The sequence below is a fragment of the Mycteria americana genome, chromosome 8 (assembly GCF_035582795.1).
Source record: "Mycteria americana isolate JAX WOST 10 ecotype Jacksonville Zoo and Gardens chromosome 8, USCA_MyAme_1.0, whole genome shotgun sequence".
NCBI classification, from domain to species: Eukaryota; Metazoa; Chordata; class Aves; order Ciconiiformes; family Ciconiidae; genus Mycteria; species Mycteria americana.
Window position 1 is genome coordinate 30,664,541 of NC_134372.1, and position 18,312 is coordinate 30,682,852.

At 39.0% G+C, this 18,312-nt stretch overlaps 1 long non-coding RNA gene across 1 annotated transcript in view; it reads left to right on the plus strand.

Moving 5' to 3' along the window:
* LOC142413509 (uncharacterized) overlaps nt 1-18,312 on the plus strand; it is a 44,671-nt gene that overhangs the window by 5,634 nt on the left and 20,725 nt on the right. The window lies entirely within an intron of this gene.

Here is an 18,312-nt window from a genome sequence, read left to right on the forward strand (position 1 = left end):
GGAAAGTGCTCTGACCACGCTGTTCCAATTGCTGTGGTAGACACGTTCTTGGACTCATCAGGCCTGTTTGCAGCAGAGGGTGTTTCTGGGAGCGTAGTTTGAAGGGGTAGATCTAAAACTGAGTGAAAGCATCCGTCACCAGATCTGCTCTAAGGTATCTTTCAGGTAATCTGCCAGTATCTCTGACACCACCACCCCCTGCCCTGAACCTTTTGTTTAAATAAAATTAAAAAAAAAAACCAAACCTAAAACTGCAGGGGCATTTGTTACAAGTATCTTGAAATGCCATTAGAGCGCTATAGTTGCTGTGGTGCCATAAAGCCACAAGCAATTGTAAGGGGCTGTGTTGCTCTGGGGGTATTTTCGGGAAGGACATTTCGCTCGGCACATCAAGCCTCTTCCTGCATCCCTCCTCTTCCAGAAGAGCAGAAATTGAGCTCTGGCCTGAGGGAGCAGTGGTGTGGACAGCATCAGTGCCTCGCCTGAGCACTGGCAGGACTGAGGGAGAGCAAAATCGGGGGAGTCCATTCAGGGCTATCATCTCATGCCCTGTCCTTCATAAGTGGAGAGAGAGACAAACATCCAGACCAGAAACATTCTGTAAGCAGGTAGATTATATAAGTGCATAATGGAGAATGTTATTCTCCTGTTACCTCCTGCAGATAAGCTCCAGTAGACAGGCTGTCAAACAACCACTGAATGAAGCTACTGTAACTTCTAAGCCTTTTTAGACTGACCAGGCAATGCTAAATATTGTGCCTCTTACAAGTACTTAATGGTCCTATGTCGTGGTTTAGCCCCAGCCAGCAACTAAGCACCACGCAGCCGCTCGCTCACTCCCCGCGGTGGGTTGGGGGAGAGAATCGGAAGAGCAAAAGTAAGAAAACTCGTGGGTTGAGATAAAGACGGTTTAATAGGTAAAGCAAAAGCTGCGCACGCAAGCAAAGCAAAGCAAGGAATTCATTCACCACTTCCCATGGGCAGGCAGGTGTTCAGCCATCTCCAGGAAAGCAGGGCTCCATCATGTGTAATGGTTGCTTGGGAAGACAAACGCCATCACTCCAAATGTCCCCCCTTCCTTCTTCTTCCCCAGCTTTATATACTGAGCATGATGTCATATGGTATGGAATAGCCCTTTGGCCAGTTTGGATCAACTGCCCTGGCTGTGCCCCCTCCCAGCTTCTTGTGCACCTGGCAGAGCATGGGAAGCTGAAAAGTCCTTGACCAGTGCAGCAACAACTAAAACATCTCTGTATTATCAACACTGTTTTCAGCACAAATCCAAAACATAGCCCCATACCAGCCACTATAAAGAAAATTAACTCTATCTCAACTGAAACCAGGACATCCTACTATAATGAAAAAAAATAAACAATTCATTCCATATAGCTAAACACACACAAACACTGGGTTCAAAAATCTGTAGAAGGAAGGTGGGAAATAGATCTGTTTCACTTTTAAAACAATCCCTTAAATCTGGACAATGCCAGGCAAGCAGTCACCATTTGGAGAGGTTTAGATGCAAAACTTGATTGTTCTGAATATTTATCTAGAAAATATATTGCTGCAGCTCTGATGAGAAACAAGCTACTATTCTGCATCTTGCATAAATCAAACATGCCTGCTATTTGCTAAATTATTACATTATAAACCATGTTGTAATTACAAAACTTTAGTTGTTCCATTTATGATCTCTATGGTTTATTGTATTATTGGTTGGACTTGAAAGCTGAGGCTTTGGATTTATGAAGTCTACTAAAATATTATATTCCCCATCCCTTTCTCCAGCTGATCAAATGACTAAATCAATTGCTGGGGTGATGCCAATGGTATTAGGATCAATAGGACTGTGAAATTTATTGTACATTTTTGTTGCTGTATAAAATCAGATTGCAGAGTTTATGAATGTTTATTCTTGAGCGCTGTATTTCTGGTTTGCTTAAAACACACATTACAGTAGTTTGGTCTTTGCTTGTTATAGGAACATTTCACTAGCAATACTTTGAAGGTATCCTCATTTAAAAAGTATTAATACGTCTGTGCTTTTTTTTTTTTATAAGTTGCATCCAAATTCATTTTAACAGATACTAAGTCTCTTTCAGGCCCAGAATTGATTCTGAAGAATGCATACGTAAATGTCTTGCTGAATTTGGGCCATGCAAAGAAAATGAAAGCTAATGGAAACTTTCTTGTTAATTTTACTAGACTTGTACACAGTCTTATGCACTTTGTATCAGAGGATCTCCTGCCTTTCTCTCAGCTTATCTGCTTCAGATGGTTTAGACAATGTATAGTGAGATTTATTTTGATAATGAATTCAGCCAGCTCTCTTGAACTTTGGAAAAGAGGTGTCTAAATTACATACTTTACTTTCTGCCAAGGGGCCAAAATTCCAGGGTTTGTCTTTGGGTGTAATCAAACTGCAGAGGGGGTGCCCATTGGTGTAAGGCTGCAAAGTAAGTGTACAAAAGCAGCAACAATCTTGAGGGAGAATGAATCTAAATGCAGTATTAGGGACAATACAAACTTCTTTTTAGCAGTCACTAAGTATATATGAGGGGAACGATCTTTTTAAAAATGTGTGCAATGCTTTTATTTAGCGAAGAATTGCTAATTCATCAGGAAGGGAGCTGATAATTCTAAAAACTGCTTTAGTAGAAAAGGCCTGGTAAAGTCTGTATGTAGGAGCTGTGCATGTCTGGAAGAACTGTGAATCCTGGTTATTTACATCTGCTGGACAGATCAGGGGGTTGATATTCAAGAGGTATGTTTTAATCCTGGACTGGCAGATAACCCCAGGCAAGACATTTCAAATCACTCTGGAAAACAAAGATGAGTGCACAGCCTCCATTATAGAGCTCCTTGGCAAAGATGACCAAAAAGAGGTGCATAGAAATAGTATGTTATAAACAGCTAACTCTGAAAAGAGTCACTGGTAGAGCGAGTGGTTACATGGTTTTGAATTTTCTGGTGACTCCCTTTTCTTCCCTCTGCCAGTCTGTGGAGGAAGACTCTAGTGGTAGAAGAGTACTCCACATTAAATTTTCATTTTAGCAGTCACAAAATACAGGATCTCAATTAAGCCAAACATATACTGCAGGCTAACCCTAATAAGAGGAGGAAAAGTAAGGGGGTGATAGTGCTGTGCTCAGTTAAGACCTAGATAATGCTGTCTATTTGAATGTTGTGGTGTTTATATATCTCTTTTTAGGAAGACAGAAGTAAAGAGACTCTCCAGGAGAGCAGAATTAGATCTGACTATACACAAAATGCTGTGAAAGAATATACAAAGAAAATATTTTTCTTCTTGTCTTTGCTATTAATTTGAGATACTCTGCTTTAACTAGAGGAGGTGTAGCTAGCTTACTCAGAATGTGGTTTTCAGGCTAGCAATACCCCTTTCATGGAAATGTTTTTAAAAGAGCGCATAAACCTAGCAATATCTATCCTCACCAACTGCAGAATAAAGCAAGCACTTTTTCCACTAGACTACTAAACTTTTGTTAGAGGCTACAGGGACTTAAAGATAATATTTCAGCCAGAAGAGGACTTTAATTTTTCCACTCACATAATAAAAAATTAGGTCAAGTGTAGATCTGAAATAACTTTTGCTGGTCTGTTTCACTTGTATAAAATGGTACCAGTATTATCTATTGCCTTATCAGTAACAGTGGTTTTGGATTAAAACTTCATGATTTGCCATTATGCACCATAAACAGTGATCCATAAATCAGGAGAAAGGCGCAGGGGAAAAACAATTGTATAAATGAAAGTTTGGTTGTCTAAGGATCAGAGTGCTAACAGTGATACCAGTTATTACTTCCTACTCTGTGTTGGTGGATTTGTATGCCCCGTACAATCTCCTTTCTCTGTTTAGTTCTAGCATGAGTTCTGCTTCGTAATGAAGCTATCCTGATATTGGTTGGGAACAATCCCTCAATTTTGAAATTCTCTGCTGTCTCTGACAGGCTCACCCATACACTGACACATGGGTGTGGGCTCTGGTATCTGTAGGTGTCTCAGCCCTCTGCAAGGGAGCTCGCGAGCTTGTCCTGGTGCTGCAGCATGGCCAGGTCAGCGGCAGTGTCTCGTGGGGTGGCACAGTCAGCCAGCTGAACTCATGGAAACCCAAGTGACCCTGTTGGAGGTGCTTTAGGAAGAAAGCTGTCTCAGCAGAACGTTTCAGTTTTGACAAACTGCTAAATACTGTGCTGCTTTTTAGCTTTCTTCCAGGTTCATGTGTATACTTGCACGTCCATTTCTGTACAGGGAAGGGGAGGAACAGATGCTTTCTCATGTTTCAGATGTAAACCAGCAAAAAGACCATTCTGTCCCCATTGCTTTGCCTTCAGGCTTCTACTTCTGCACTGGACTGTCAGAGGGAGGGCTGGAGCCCTTGGCTCCAGCTAATGGAGAACAAGGCGTAGGCTGCTGCGTCTTTCATACAAATGTCTCGTTGCTTTGTGGAATTGGATTAGGGGCAGGAAAGCATTGGTGAGACTGGTAGATGGGTGGGTTTTGGTGGTTTTTTTTTGTTTCAGTGAGAGTCCTTTGTCCAGAGTCTGGTTGTTGAGGCAATTGGTCAGCTTTTTGTCATGTTTGGTAGAGGTATATTAGATGATATTGTTCACTTTCCAGTCTGGTTTATAGGCTTAAACATGACTCTTAGGAGGGAGAGGAGACGCCATTCAAGAAACTACAGGCTGCGAGTACTCCGATGTGTAATTAGTTTTAAAGAACATGGCAATGAGCTTTGTAGTTGCTTGGGTTCCCAGCTGGGTTTCAGCCTGCGTAGGGTGGCTGAGCTTTGGCAGGTAAAAGTTTATCAGTTGTCAACGAGAGAATGAGTTTTAACTTCTTACTGAGCTCTGGAGAGGAAGGATGCACCAGTGACCATGGCACTTGCTTCATGTAGAAACCCAGCATGGTTTCTCTGCAGACTTCCTATGTGCTCTTAGACAAGCCTGTCTGCTGTGATCCCAGCTACCAACAAGACATTGGAGGTAGTATTTCTTCTCCATTAAAACTGAGCTACTGTTCCTTACAAATGTTTCGTGACTGCTTAAGAATTCCAAGTCTCTCTAATACTTCAATAATTTAGAGCAGTTAAGCTTCATAGAGTCTTGTCTCTTTCATGGGATTTAAAACTTCTTCCTTTTGTGGTGTTAACCTGAACACAAGTGTGTATGTGTTTTCATTTTGGTTAAAAAATAATTAAGTCTGGGAGGAGGGGAAGGGAAGGATGGGTAGAAGCTATATTAAAAATTTTTGCTTTGTGTGAAAACCTTTCCATGTAGCTCTAAAATTCTTACTCTATAAAAACTTTTCTGAGCTGCTTGGTGTGTCTTTACAGTTAACATGCTTAGTTATCATTATGCAAATATAAATAGAAATTCAGTTGGATAGGGAAAACTATGCTACTGCTACTAGCTGTGACAGTAACATAAAGGGACAATGTTAAGATTTTTTTTTGTTTGCTTGGTCTTTCTTGAAAGCAATATCTTGATTTTTAAAATTGCATTGAAAACTCTTTCTGAAATATTTATAAAGCACAGATATTGCATAAGGGAAGAACCAAAAAAAGGAGTTCTTGGTAGTCAGCTCTTAAAGTAGAGGCTGTAATTCTCTATTTATCTTTCAAAAATTAAGCTTTTCAGAGGTGCTATCTGTTAAATCCAGCTAGAGCTCCACATCGCTGAAATCTGACTTTCAAAAATCTTTATTTGAAAGCATTAGCTTTGCCAGTTGTATGAAGGGCAGTGAGCTACATAGAAGCAAGCAGATAGTAACATGGGTGACAAGGGCATTTGTCTGGAATGGGGGAGACAGAGGACTTGAACCCAAGTTTCTTACATCCCAGAAGATCCCTTAGTTACTTGGCAATAGGTTGTTATGGAATGTTCCTGTGTTTCCCTTCCCTTTTTTACCTGAAAAGCCCCAAATAAACTCAAAAAGGAGAAAGCACAGACATTGAAATATCTCTGTATTTCATGCTGTAGAAACAAGTTAATCACGACCCACTGTTATTCCTTGCTGAGTTAGAAAAACATTTTCGATTATTCTTGTGTATTTGTTTGTGCATAGGTAACTTATTACAAAAAATACCTACATCATTCAGGTGCCTAAATCCCATTTTCAAAATATTGTTGTCTATTCAGGACACTCAGTTGAACTGGGACTACACAGAAAACTGAAATGTTGTGGTAAAATAACTCAGCCAGCACTGAAAGCCAGCTTGCATACCAGTGGCTGCAACTTGCAGCCTCCAGGGTCCTCTGTGAGCTAATTCACAGTGCATCTCGGATGCTATTTCAGTCAGATTGCTCCTAAAAATGGGTTATTCTGTAAGTTACTTCCAAGTGCCTGCAGTCTGGGCACCTTGGTGCTTGCAGGTCATCTTGTTGCAGTTATCAAGTACAACTCAATCTTAGAAGTCAATCACTGGTGCCTCCTCAGTGGATATTGACTGGGGACATGGGCCATGAACATCTATTATATATTGAAGCAGAGACCTGAGCTAATTGATGTGTAGCTGTGTCATTCATTTATCTGTAGTTACAGAATGCTGGAGTGTATAACACAAACACCATTATAACAGAAAACCAGTGTATTACGTGATAAAGATTAGTTTATTGATGGAGCACAGGTTTGCGTAGAGCTGTGGGGATAGCTCTTCCATGATGTACCAGTAAGTATTCTACAATGTAATAATTTAAAACCATTAGCAGCATGTTGTTGTCGTCTTTCATTTTAATTGTCTTATGTCTTCTGCTGTATGTTTTTTAGCACTGGCACATATGCCAGACTTTAAAGAGTCTATTGTGGAATGTTTGTCACAAGCAACCAGGACTAAAAGGCTTGAGGGCATGAAATAAACATGCATTTACATTAAAAAATAATTGCTGAAGGGTTTTGCTTTGTGTTTTTCTTTTTGTATTGGAGGAAAAGATGAACTCTTTCCTGCATTTGGCAGGGACAGAAACATCCAGACATTAGTCTTCAGAAGTGCAAGCTGAGGTGTTGGGGCGAGAGCGAAAACACCCTGTCCCACACTGTGCTGCACCACCCACCTCTCCTGCACCACTGATTTTAATACTCTCTCCAGACGGGGAAGGCAAACATGTTAGACCAGGAATCCTTTGCTTCAGCTGCCTGACATATGGTACCACATAATCTCCGTTTCATTTTGACAGTGCCAAAACCCAACAGCCTTGAACAGCAGCCTTGAAATGTAATAGGATGAACGCACAACGCCACAACAAAGCTGCTGTGTAGGGTGTGTAAATCTGTCCATCAGTTAGCAAATTCCTTGTAATATTTGTTTTCAAGAAGTTCTTCTGATCATCAATCGGTTTGTTGGATGGGGTTTGCGTGATTTGGTTTTCTTACTTCTTCTAGAGACAGACCCTTGTTTTTGGCTGTCAGGGTGCTGTATGTGCAGGATTTCTATTTCCAGCCTCCTGTTGCTGTTTTGCTGACCTCTTTCTCACTCCATAGGGAAGTACAAGTTAACACAAAGATTACAGTAAATTTGTTCTATGGTAAACTTACATCAAGAGAAGAAGCAGGAAGGCACTTCCACAAACCAATAATGATTGCATGTCACTACAGTGTGGCTCGTGTATCACTGGAAATGACAAAGTGGTTTGAAGTGCATAAGAACATCAAAGGCCCCTTGTTTATTCAAGGTCACAGACAGATGGGATCTGGTGTATGGCAAGTCTATATGAAAGTTATGGTCGTTTGGAAACGGGAATGGATGAAACCAAAATTGGAACAAGATGTAGCCATAAAGGCAGAACACAGCATGAAAAAAGATTATTAGCTCAGCACAGTTAAACTAAACTGTTTTTATCCGAATTAAGGAGGGTGATACTGGGAAATGTCTGTTTTGTTTTTTTTGTTTTGTTTTGGGTCCATCCCCCCTCCCTCTGAAATGACTAATTTCATTTTTGGTGACTAGAAAACTCTTTTTTGGTTTGGAGGTCATTTGTCTTATTTTGCATCTTCTAGAGAAGTCGTTGACCTTTTTTTTAAGATAATGCAACTTCAGTATTGCCTTGTTCTGTTGTAAGTTGGCATTCTGATTATGTAGATAGTGTTTTCTTGGAAATCACTGAGAATCCTACCCTTGAATATATTCTCAACATAAGGATAATGAAGAAATGCCTCAGATGTTTTAATTGCAAAATAATACAGTCAATTTAGGTTTTCATCACCACAGAAATACCGCAGTGGCCTTTTTTATGTTCCCTTTCCTCCTCCTACACTTAACCCAACAATTAAAAATAAAAGTTAGCTTGTTTTTTGTGGAACATCTAGGCATAAAGTCCATTTTTCACCTCACCTTTATTTCCAAAAGAAAAACACAGCCAGATTCTCAAAACAATTTTAATCATCTTTCTGTGGTTGAGCCACTTAATGGTTTGGCTTAGATTTGCTCCGGCACAAATGTCAATAATTACAAAGACTTGTTTTCCCAACATTTACTACTGTCCTGCTATGGGGAAAACTGCTGCAGATAATTCATTGTTCATCATAATTCATGTTTTTCCCTCTTTTTTTTTTTTTTCCCCTTATTTGAAGATGGCTTGAAGTCTTAGTTTCAAATTCTCAAGTGTACTCTAACTTCACCCCACCTACAAAGGAGTAGAGGGGGAAACAGGGAGAAGGGTAGAGAGGAGGCATCTACCAAAAATGACCTGCGTGTTTTCACATCCAAAACCCAAAGGCATGATTAGTATCTGCAAAAACAGCGTTATACACAGGAAACAATTTCCTGTACAATTTACAGAGTGAATCTAGAAATCTACCCCCAACCCTCATATTTTCTATAGATACAAATCATGGTTCTTGGCTTACATATTCCCAGATAGTTTTATAGCTACTGAGGCATGCTCTAACTTGTTCATCCAACAATCCCTGTTCCTATTTCAGGCTGCAAGTACCATATTGTCTGTATAAATGTTTCCCGATTTGAGCTTTCCTATGTTTAGAAAATACTTCCCATAAACTTGCCAGGCCCCTAATTAACGCACTGGACCACTACGCATGTCAAACAAATTACATCATTTTTTGTATACGTTGCAGATTCCACATTTATTAACTGGGCTTAATAATTGCTGAACTCAAAGTTATTTTGATTAATACAGAGTTTGAACCCGGTTTACTGGCACTCTCTCCGTTTTGGGGAAGAGACGAAGTCTCAGAACAAATGTTACCGGATTATAAAATTTATAAGAATTGAGGTTTTTTTAATGAGGCTTGAAAAATCTTAGGGAAATAATCTTTACCATAATTAATTTGCAGTTTCTGACTCCTCTATTCTGCTAGCAGGAAAGAAAAAAGGAGAGAGGACAAGGTGCAGTTTAAAACAAAGTGCATATTTTCCTCTAATTCTCCTATTGAGAATTAGTGGAAGGTACAGAAGCAGTAAAATTTGACTGGACATTTATTTGGCTTGAGATTTCTAGTCACCGTTTGAGAATAGAAATTTCCTGAGTTAATATACCAGTCCAGCTTGCTTCTATGTGGAATATCCTTACTCCAGCTGAACTCCACTTTAGCTGTAGAGTTTAGAAAGTGAGAGTTTTCATTCTTGTAGTGCTTCCATGTTTCATCTCCTGATTGTCATGAGAGTTTAGGGAAACGAGCAGAGCCCAGGAAATACTCTGGTTCATGTAGAATGGTGGTCTTTGAATGATGCCATTACATTTGCACCACTACAGACAGAACCGCCTCATCACTGGAAGACTCAGGGCTTTTAGTGATTTCTGAGTCATTTGCAAACCATCTTACCCCCAAAACTCCATCACAGTCTCCTCCATTTACAACTTGTTGCTATGGGTTATAATGCAAGTAACTTCCCAAGCGTTCTCCCAGAAGTGTTTGTGCAAATCCTCAACTCTAGCACACTGGTACTTTTAGCTAGAGTTTGTTAAAGAACTGGGAAAGGGAAGGTTTGTAGGTTACGTGTTTTGTTGGTGTGACTTACTGGCTAAAACATGGGTGACCAGTGGACAGAAGGTAGCCTAACTCAGTGCTATTACTCCTGGAGTGTTTTAATCCATTTTTTCTGTGCACTAGGTTCCTATAACTGACTGAGAAACCAGCTACAGAGACTTTAGCTCATTAAAAGAATTGTGAAATACAGTTTGGGAAGTCTAAATACTATTAATGAGGGAGCAAAGTGATAAAGTGGGTCTAGAAAGGGTTATTTTGCAGTGTAGTTATTCTCACTTTGACTTTGGCTAATTCAGGAGGTGTAACTCGGGGGCTGATATCCTGAGTTAGCGCTATATGGTAACATTAATGCTAATAGAAGAGGGCCAGCATAATATCCATTATTCAGTTATGTCCTACCTAAATCTGTAAAATACCACTTAATCATGGCTAATGATTGGGTAAATCTTGTGCTGATTCTTTACGTGGAGGGTGAATTTCATCCTTATGCAATAGATTTCCATGGATCTGTGCTTTCATATTAGAGAAAGCCATCTTATCTCTTTCAAGAAACACAGCTATTTTTTTTCCAAGTTATGAGTGCTTTTTTCTTCTTATATTCTCTGGCTGCTGAGTGATTCATTTCCCAAATGTTTACAGAGAACATCTAGTGGAAAAGGGGATCATGACTTTTTAAAATACCTATTTAAAGAAGATGTCTCAATAGTGCTGTGTAATCCAGTGCAGCTTCTCTCTCGTGGCCAGAGCCCATGGCAAAGTTGAATCAGTCTTAGTCAATCAGAGTGAAGGATTTTTTTGGCAGATATATTTGACTATATTAATTCCAAATACTTTTTTATTACGACGTAGCAGATTTTAATTGAAGCAGCCAGATGGAGTATTTTATTTTTACTCACATTCCGTATTGTCTTAGGACAATCTAAATTATTAGACTCTTGTTATTTTAATTTATGAATACTGTTTAACCATTTTGTGAATATGTAACAGTGATATAATTTTATGACTAAGATACTAGAAAATTCATCTTGTCTGTGGTCTTACATTCTTTAAATTAAACATACCAAATATAAAAAATGGTTTAAAAATAGATATTAACTTACTCAGAAGTATATTCTAATATTAATTTCTAGGCTTTGCAAATGATACAGCCCATATATAGGTTGTGATTTTCAAATCCTGAAATATCTTTGGACCACATTTATTTCACCTTTTGCATTCAAAATATAGAAGGGAGAAAAAAACTAGACAGATTGTTTTCTAAACATCTTAAATCACTGTAGTAACAAATCTCTTAAAGTTTTGGGTTTTTTAGTCGTATTTAGTGTGTTTTGCTCAGGAAGGATTCTTCACACAGGATGGAGCTGGTTTTTGGTGTTTGGTGGGGGGTTTATGTTTTTGGTTGGTGTTTTTTTTTCTTTTTTTTTCCTTCTGTGTCAAAAGAAAATCCTCCTTCTGGTGGAAGGAGATTTATATATCCGTAGCCACATCTCTGCCTCCCTTGAGCCAATTTTGACAATATGGCTCTTGTGCAATTTTGCAATTGTAGTCAAATGGTAACAGACTGTGATCTGAAAATACAAGTATACATATGGTATACATGTGTGTTTCCATGGATGTCTATGCAGAATATAATATGCAAGCTAGTTCAGCTGGTAACCTGCGTGTCCAAGTTTTGTTGCGCTCATACACGAGTAGAATTATTTTCTGATACTATGGTGCCTTTCTGATGTGATGAAATGTTTGAGATATAAAATCTCAACGTAGATCAGCTGTGTAACTTACAAATATCTGTGGCATCCCTGTTTCTTCCAATTACTTTCATACTGTATGTATCCAGTAATAAATTATAGGTGTGTTTGCTGCCAGCCCTGTTCCATCAATCTGAGATCCAAAATTAAAGCTGGGTTCTTCACAAGAAATCTGTCATTCAATCAGTTACAGAAAAATTTGTTTAGAACTCTGAGCCAGACTAGAATCCAAATCACTCTTCTGTAGCTGCACAGACTTTGCAGAATTAAGGTGAGTGGAAAATAATTAAAATGTGTTCCTGTTGCTAGCAGCAAAGAATTATCGCTCCAAAATGGATTTCTTGCATAAGATAATTATATCCTAATGACAGCTGTGCTTTTCAAAGGTGTGCCAATTTTACAACATTCATCATTAAACACCTGGATTTGTGTGTTGTGATAGTGTTTCTATGTTGTATTTTACATATTTGATGAATACTGTAAGAGTGCCTCTCCATATTTTTATATATTGTTTGAGCCAGCTGAATTTAATGCTCGAAAGCTGATTGGTAGCCTAAAGGTATAAGGTTGCCAATACTGATGCAAATTACTTTCTGTTGTAGTGTTCCATAGATGTCAATGGGTTTGTATCAGGCTCCATATGCAATATATATGTATACATCCACAGGTCAGAAGAAAGCATGATGAAGACTTCTGAGGTCTGTGAAACTTAGGCAGGTCTATATCATGAAGTACATATTTCAGTGCGCTACAATAGTGGGGTTTACATTACAAATTTGGAAAAATGGTTGCAATTTAATAACAAATGAAAGGTGTTTACAAAATAGGCTTGATGCTGTGCTCTTGTCCATGTGTATATTCTGTTGTGTGTGGATCCAGGAAGATATATTGTTATAAGTGTTGCTTAAAAAACCCCCACCTCCTGTTTAAATCCTTCTAAATGCCTACTCAGTTTAAGTGGAGAGACTAGAATATGGAATGAGGCCCACTGAAATGGCACTTGAAAAAAAAAAATACAGCAATATTTATTATTTTCCTTGTAGCTTTAGTTCTATTTTAAACACCTTTAGGAAGAAATAAAGATGAAACATTTAAATGCTGAAACATTAAAATGCTTTTAAAAGCCAAAACCTAGATCACATTTCTTTCCAGTCCCTCAGTGAAGAAGTTTCCACTTCACCTGAGTATCTTCTCATTGGCTTTTCTTTGTTGATCATCTCTGTTGTTTCTGTTTGGCAGTGTTAGTTAACACAGCCTCTTGTAAAAGGGATATTAACCTTCCATATTTGCAGACAAGAAATTGAGGTGGAGGTGGTAAAACTGATTTAATGAAAGTTCTAAATAAAGTATAGTGCAGAGATGGAATAAAATCACTCTATTTCAGTCTGATCTTGCTATTGCAGCCACAAAAATTTCACCTACATGTAATACATATAGTGGAAATTATTTAAAGGGTGTAAGTCACCATCTTAATAGGTGAAGGCAGTTCGGTAAGAGGCTCAGGTGAAGCAGGGCCATCCTGTAACAGTATGTAGTTCCTTGTCCAAGTCAGAGCAGGGAATAGCGACCGTGTGCAGCTGTACATGTATGGTGCCAGAGCTCCTTTGTCTCGCAGTACTTCTCAGGTACAATATATAATAAGAAAACTCATGCAGTTGTTGACCTTTAAATGTATATTATAGTCTTTCATTTCATGGTTTTAAATAGCTATTTTCTTATTATAATTTAATACATGTTATGCCTACAAACCTGGAAAAATTGGCTTGTTCCATCAATTTCAAAGGAACAGAAAGTACACTTTGTACTCTGTTGTAAAAGTTTTATTAAACTTGATAGCATTTAAAATGGTCTTTGAGAATTGCTGACACAATGATTCTAGGTTCTTCTTGGCTTGTATATAGCCCTAGTAGTGCTTGCAACGAGAAGCTTATTTGCTGAACTGGTAATTATTACTGTATTCACACCAGTCTCTGACCATAATGCCTTTTTTAGGTCTCAGTGCATTAGATTCAAGAGAAGGGTAAAGATCATCTCAGGGAACAGTTTGCCCTGGGGGATTTCAAGTGAGTAGATAAGAGCATTTAAACTGTTCTGCAGCTGTTGAATGACGGGCATATTTTGTAGGGAAGCCTGGAGTGCTGCTGGGATGGATGCATTGACATAAAAGACAAGTCAGGCTCATAGCTGTCAGCTAAACCCATCTGTAAAGCAAGATGAATGGACCTTTGGATATCTTCTTGTATTAATGTGTATTGTAGAAAAATCCCTAGTAATACTGCAGAGGAGTGGATCCTCATCTAATAACCTAAAATGAGTTCAGTTTTCAGTGTGAGGGTTGCAAATGGCAATCCTTACATGAATAGGGAAAGCTAGTTTTCAGGAATGGGTGTCATGCTCTGATAAATATTCATATCAAAGCCAAATAAATTTGGAATTTGCATGAGTTGTGACAGTGACTCGAGCCTAAAAATATCCCTCCTTCTTTTCAATGACTTCTGGTACTTGCCTTGCTGATGCCTGTAAGGGTTAATGTGACTGATCAAAAAATGTAAATGCAGCTGGTTTTTATGGCCTGTTAGGCCACAATGATTTCTGCTAGTTCTGAGAAGGTATAAGAAAAGGAGTAAAATGCTGGTAAGCCCCTTTCTCAGAAATTATCCAGTGGAAAATTATGGCTGGGGAATACCTTTTTTGAACTGTGATGGGATGTCTAATCTAGAAAAGTTTTTCATGAAGTTTGTATACTGATCTCTGTGGGTAAAGATAGTACCTGCACTAGGAAAAAAGAAAACCCTTAAGATTATTTGAACTGCTATTAATTTTTATAGCATTTTCTCCCGGCCTCTCTTAAACAAGGAATCAAACCTTTTAATACTTGCCATGATATAAATATATTCTCTTAAGAAGGAAGCGATGAAAGAGAAGGAGACACAGCGATATTAATCTCTGAGGAATTTCTGAAGAATGGAAATTCCATCATGGTTGTGTTTGACCCATTCTCTTTTAAGAAAATTATTTCAAAAGCCTAGTTATAATCAGTAGTTAGGCAATATGAAATAACAGTATGCATTAGAAAACCATGCTTATGATTGGCATAATTTTTAAACCATCATTTTACCTTGGACCTGTGGGACCTGGGGCTCATAATGGAAATGCTTGAGATTTTGAGAGTCCTGCTGTAGTCCATCCAAGCCAAGCAGCGTAATTCAATGATTGATGGAATTTTTGGGGTGGAAAGAAGAGTGGAAGATGGCTCTTAACTATAGCCCTGTGGTAACATATCTATGTGTGGCGATACGCACCCAAGGGGACTCTAAAAACCCCTGAATTAATAAAGCTGTGTGAGGTGAGAAAAGCCTTGTTGTGACAAACCAACAAAAGGGTCATCGGGGGCAAGGGAGAGAAGAAAACCCCAAGAACTCATCTCCTTTGCTAACAGAGTATAGTAGTCAGCCAAATGGTCATGTATTCTGTGCATTCCTTTTATTTTTCATTTGTTTTCTTGGTTAGCATACAACAAAGAACAGCAGTGATGGACAGAGCCACAAACCCACAATGACTGTATATATTTACAAAAATACAGACAATGCTTACAGGAAAGTGACACAGCAGATTTAAAATGTGTGGTAACGTTAAAAATGTCTGTTTATTCTGGTTCCCACACTTTTGGGAGTTACAGGCATATGCTTTTCCCTTGGCATGAATCTGACAGAGCACTTAGTGCTACTGAAGGCTAAGTCAAGTATAGCAGCAGGGCCAGGCCCTGAGGCCTAAGTAGCAGACTTCATCATCCATCATCCCCTGACAGATGATTTTCTGGCTCTCTATTTCTCATAGGGAGAAAATGCTCACACAATGCATAGTAAATATAGATACAAGGAGGAAGAATCTCCTTTGGAAAATACTTTTGTTCTTATCTGTTACCAAATTATCATTGTTATTAAGACCATTTAATTAGCTTATTTAAGGAAAAAGGTCAGGGGAATAACATTAAATTTAAAGTGGCAACAAGGAATCAGAGCTGCACAATTTCCTGTAATCAGGTTTCCTTGGAGCACACGATGTTTGAGATTTGAGGTATCCTGTGTGAGGTGAGCATATTTGAATATTGGCACTTGTATCTCTGCCACACTGTTTTTGGGAAGGGTGGGTTTACGGTGGTAATTGGGCTTGAATGGGTTTTATGGAAGAGCCTGAAAGAGTAAGATACCAAATACTCACTGTGTTTGAGTTTACTTATATGGGAACAAATATCAATATAGGGGGATCCTTCATAATCTGCTGGACTTCATAGTCCTGGCAGATGAAACATGGACAGGACCCAAAAGCTGGAAGCTGGCATATGCAGATTGGAGAGGAGGCAAGTTTTCAGCTGTGATCCGTTGCTGGAGTGGTCCAGCCAAAGGTGTGGCAACTTGCTGAGAACATTCTCAGCTGAAACAGGGTAAAGATCAAGGATATGCTTATTCATACAAACTAGTGCAGGAAGTAATGGCCTGTGGTTTGAGGGTAATGCAAGATTCGCTGAGTTCTCCTAGACTTACAGTCTACAACTCTATTAGAAATATATCCAATTTGTCATCATCTCAGGCCTGGGAGCCCTCCTGAAATGGGATGTCACTTGAGAATATTTATGTGTCTCTATTTCCAACTGAAGAATATATTTCTATATAGATTTTACCACTTTGCCTTCTTTTGGGCTTCAGAGACCCTTAGCACAAGCTGTGTCTGCACTGTCAGAACTTTGCTATTATTTTGTCCTGGCAAAAACATCAAAACTGGCTATCAGTGTGCAGGCTTATTGACTGTAGACATCACAAAAATGTTTGGATCTGACCATCACCACATCTGCGTTATGTATTTCTTCACCTCACAGGGCAAAAATACTTTCAGAAGTGTTAAGTGTTATTGAATTTTGATAAAGCAGTCATCTAAGGACCCAAGGCAGGTTTATCTAGTAAACTTTATGGTTATTTATTATTTGGCACCATGATGATTACAGCATTTTTGCACATTGAAGAAAAATGGTTTTTTCTTTTCTAAGAAGTTCTGAAGTAGTCTTTTACATCATCTCTGGGTACTTATATATGCAGCCACTAGATAGCCTGAATAAATGGGTACTTGCTGAAGTGTGCTATTGACACTATGGTAAATGGAAGGGATTGTCTGGCATTTACTGTATGTCATAGAAAATTCAGATCATTAATATTTGCTTTTCCTATCAAGGTCATCCAAACCACTAAAATGAGCTGCGGAAGGAAATTCAAAGAGTCCTCATGTGGTCATTGCTAGAGAAAAAATTTCCTTTAGTATCCATATGTTCAGCATATTTGCCTTGTTCTATCTTTGGTAAAGTTGTGGCATTGCTTTTAGCGGAGAGGGAGACAAAAAAATCTTGCAGATAAAAGTTTTGGGCTAACCTGTTTGAAAACAGTGTTATTGAATCTTTCTTTGTTGTCTTACCTTTCCAACTAGCATATAAAGTTCATGAAAGGACATCCCTCACCTGAAGTGACATTTCTGAAGTCTCAGCTAAAGTGCCAAGTAAATGAAAACACCAGCTGCTAACCCAAACTCTGTCAAATATGGTGCTTTGGTCCCATCCTGCAGTGTGACATAGCAAATACTCTCATGTTTTTGAGCACTATAAATAGACTCCAGCTGGCTGTTTTTAAATGTGTGGCATTTACAGATGCCTTTTCTACTTTTATATCTGCTAAACTCTGGTGGGCTAACCACGTATCAGCAAGGCCAAGGTGGATAATACATACAGACCTCACCAAGTGCCTTGGGTTTGTTTATTTTTTTTAATAGGATTGGATGTATTGAACCCACATTATGTATTTCTGCTGTGGTTAGAAGGAAGTATGGGTCGGAATTTGGCTGTGAACAGGATAATCTTTGTAGTATCTTCTTTTTCCCCCTCTATTTATTGACTTGTTATAGGTGCTGTAGTTGATGTGATCCAAAATATCATCAGGGATACGTATGCATGTGGTGCCTGGTGTCCAAGTCTCTAACACAGCCGATTACTAGGTGACCCAAGCTAAATTAGGTAGCCCTAACCTGATCCAACTCAGCCCAGCTTTGAGCATGGGTTGGACAAGATGAGCCCAGAGCTGTCTCTTGACCTAAGTTATTTTAAGATTCTGTGATTCTGAGTTTCCCTCAGTGTACAGTACTTGGCTAGCAAGATCTCATAAAGGTAGGCTGGTCTGTCCATAAGAGCCCAATGACCTTGGAGAGTGTTGATCCTCCCAAGTTACTTCTTGGCAGGAGAAGCACAACCTCTAGTTCCTGTTTTGCCTGCTTTTATAACTTTTTCTGGGTCTGGTATGGGGTTCTGCCATGGTGCAGAGGATTACTCTCTGAGTAGGTACTTATTGCTGCTGTGGTTGAGTAATTGGCTCAGTAAAAGAGATGACTAATTGCTTTGAAGAAGCTTGCTGCTTGTGCTGGCATGTTAGGTGGACATAATAGTAATGTAGGTCTTACTACACTGCCTTCTGGCATGCTTGTTTGTGAACTCAGGCCGTTCCTGGCAGGAGTGATCCTAAGGGTTGGGTCATCCAGAGAGAGAAAACTGTGATAATAAGCTGAG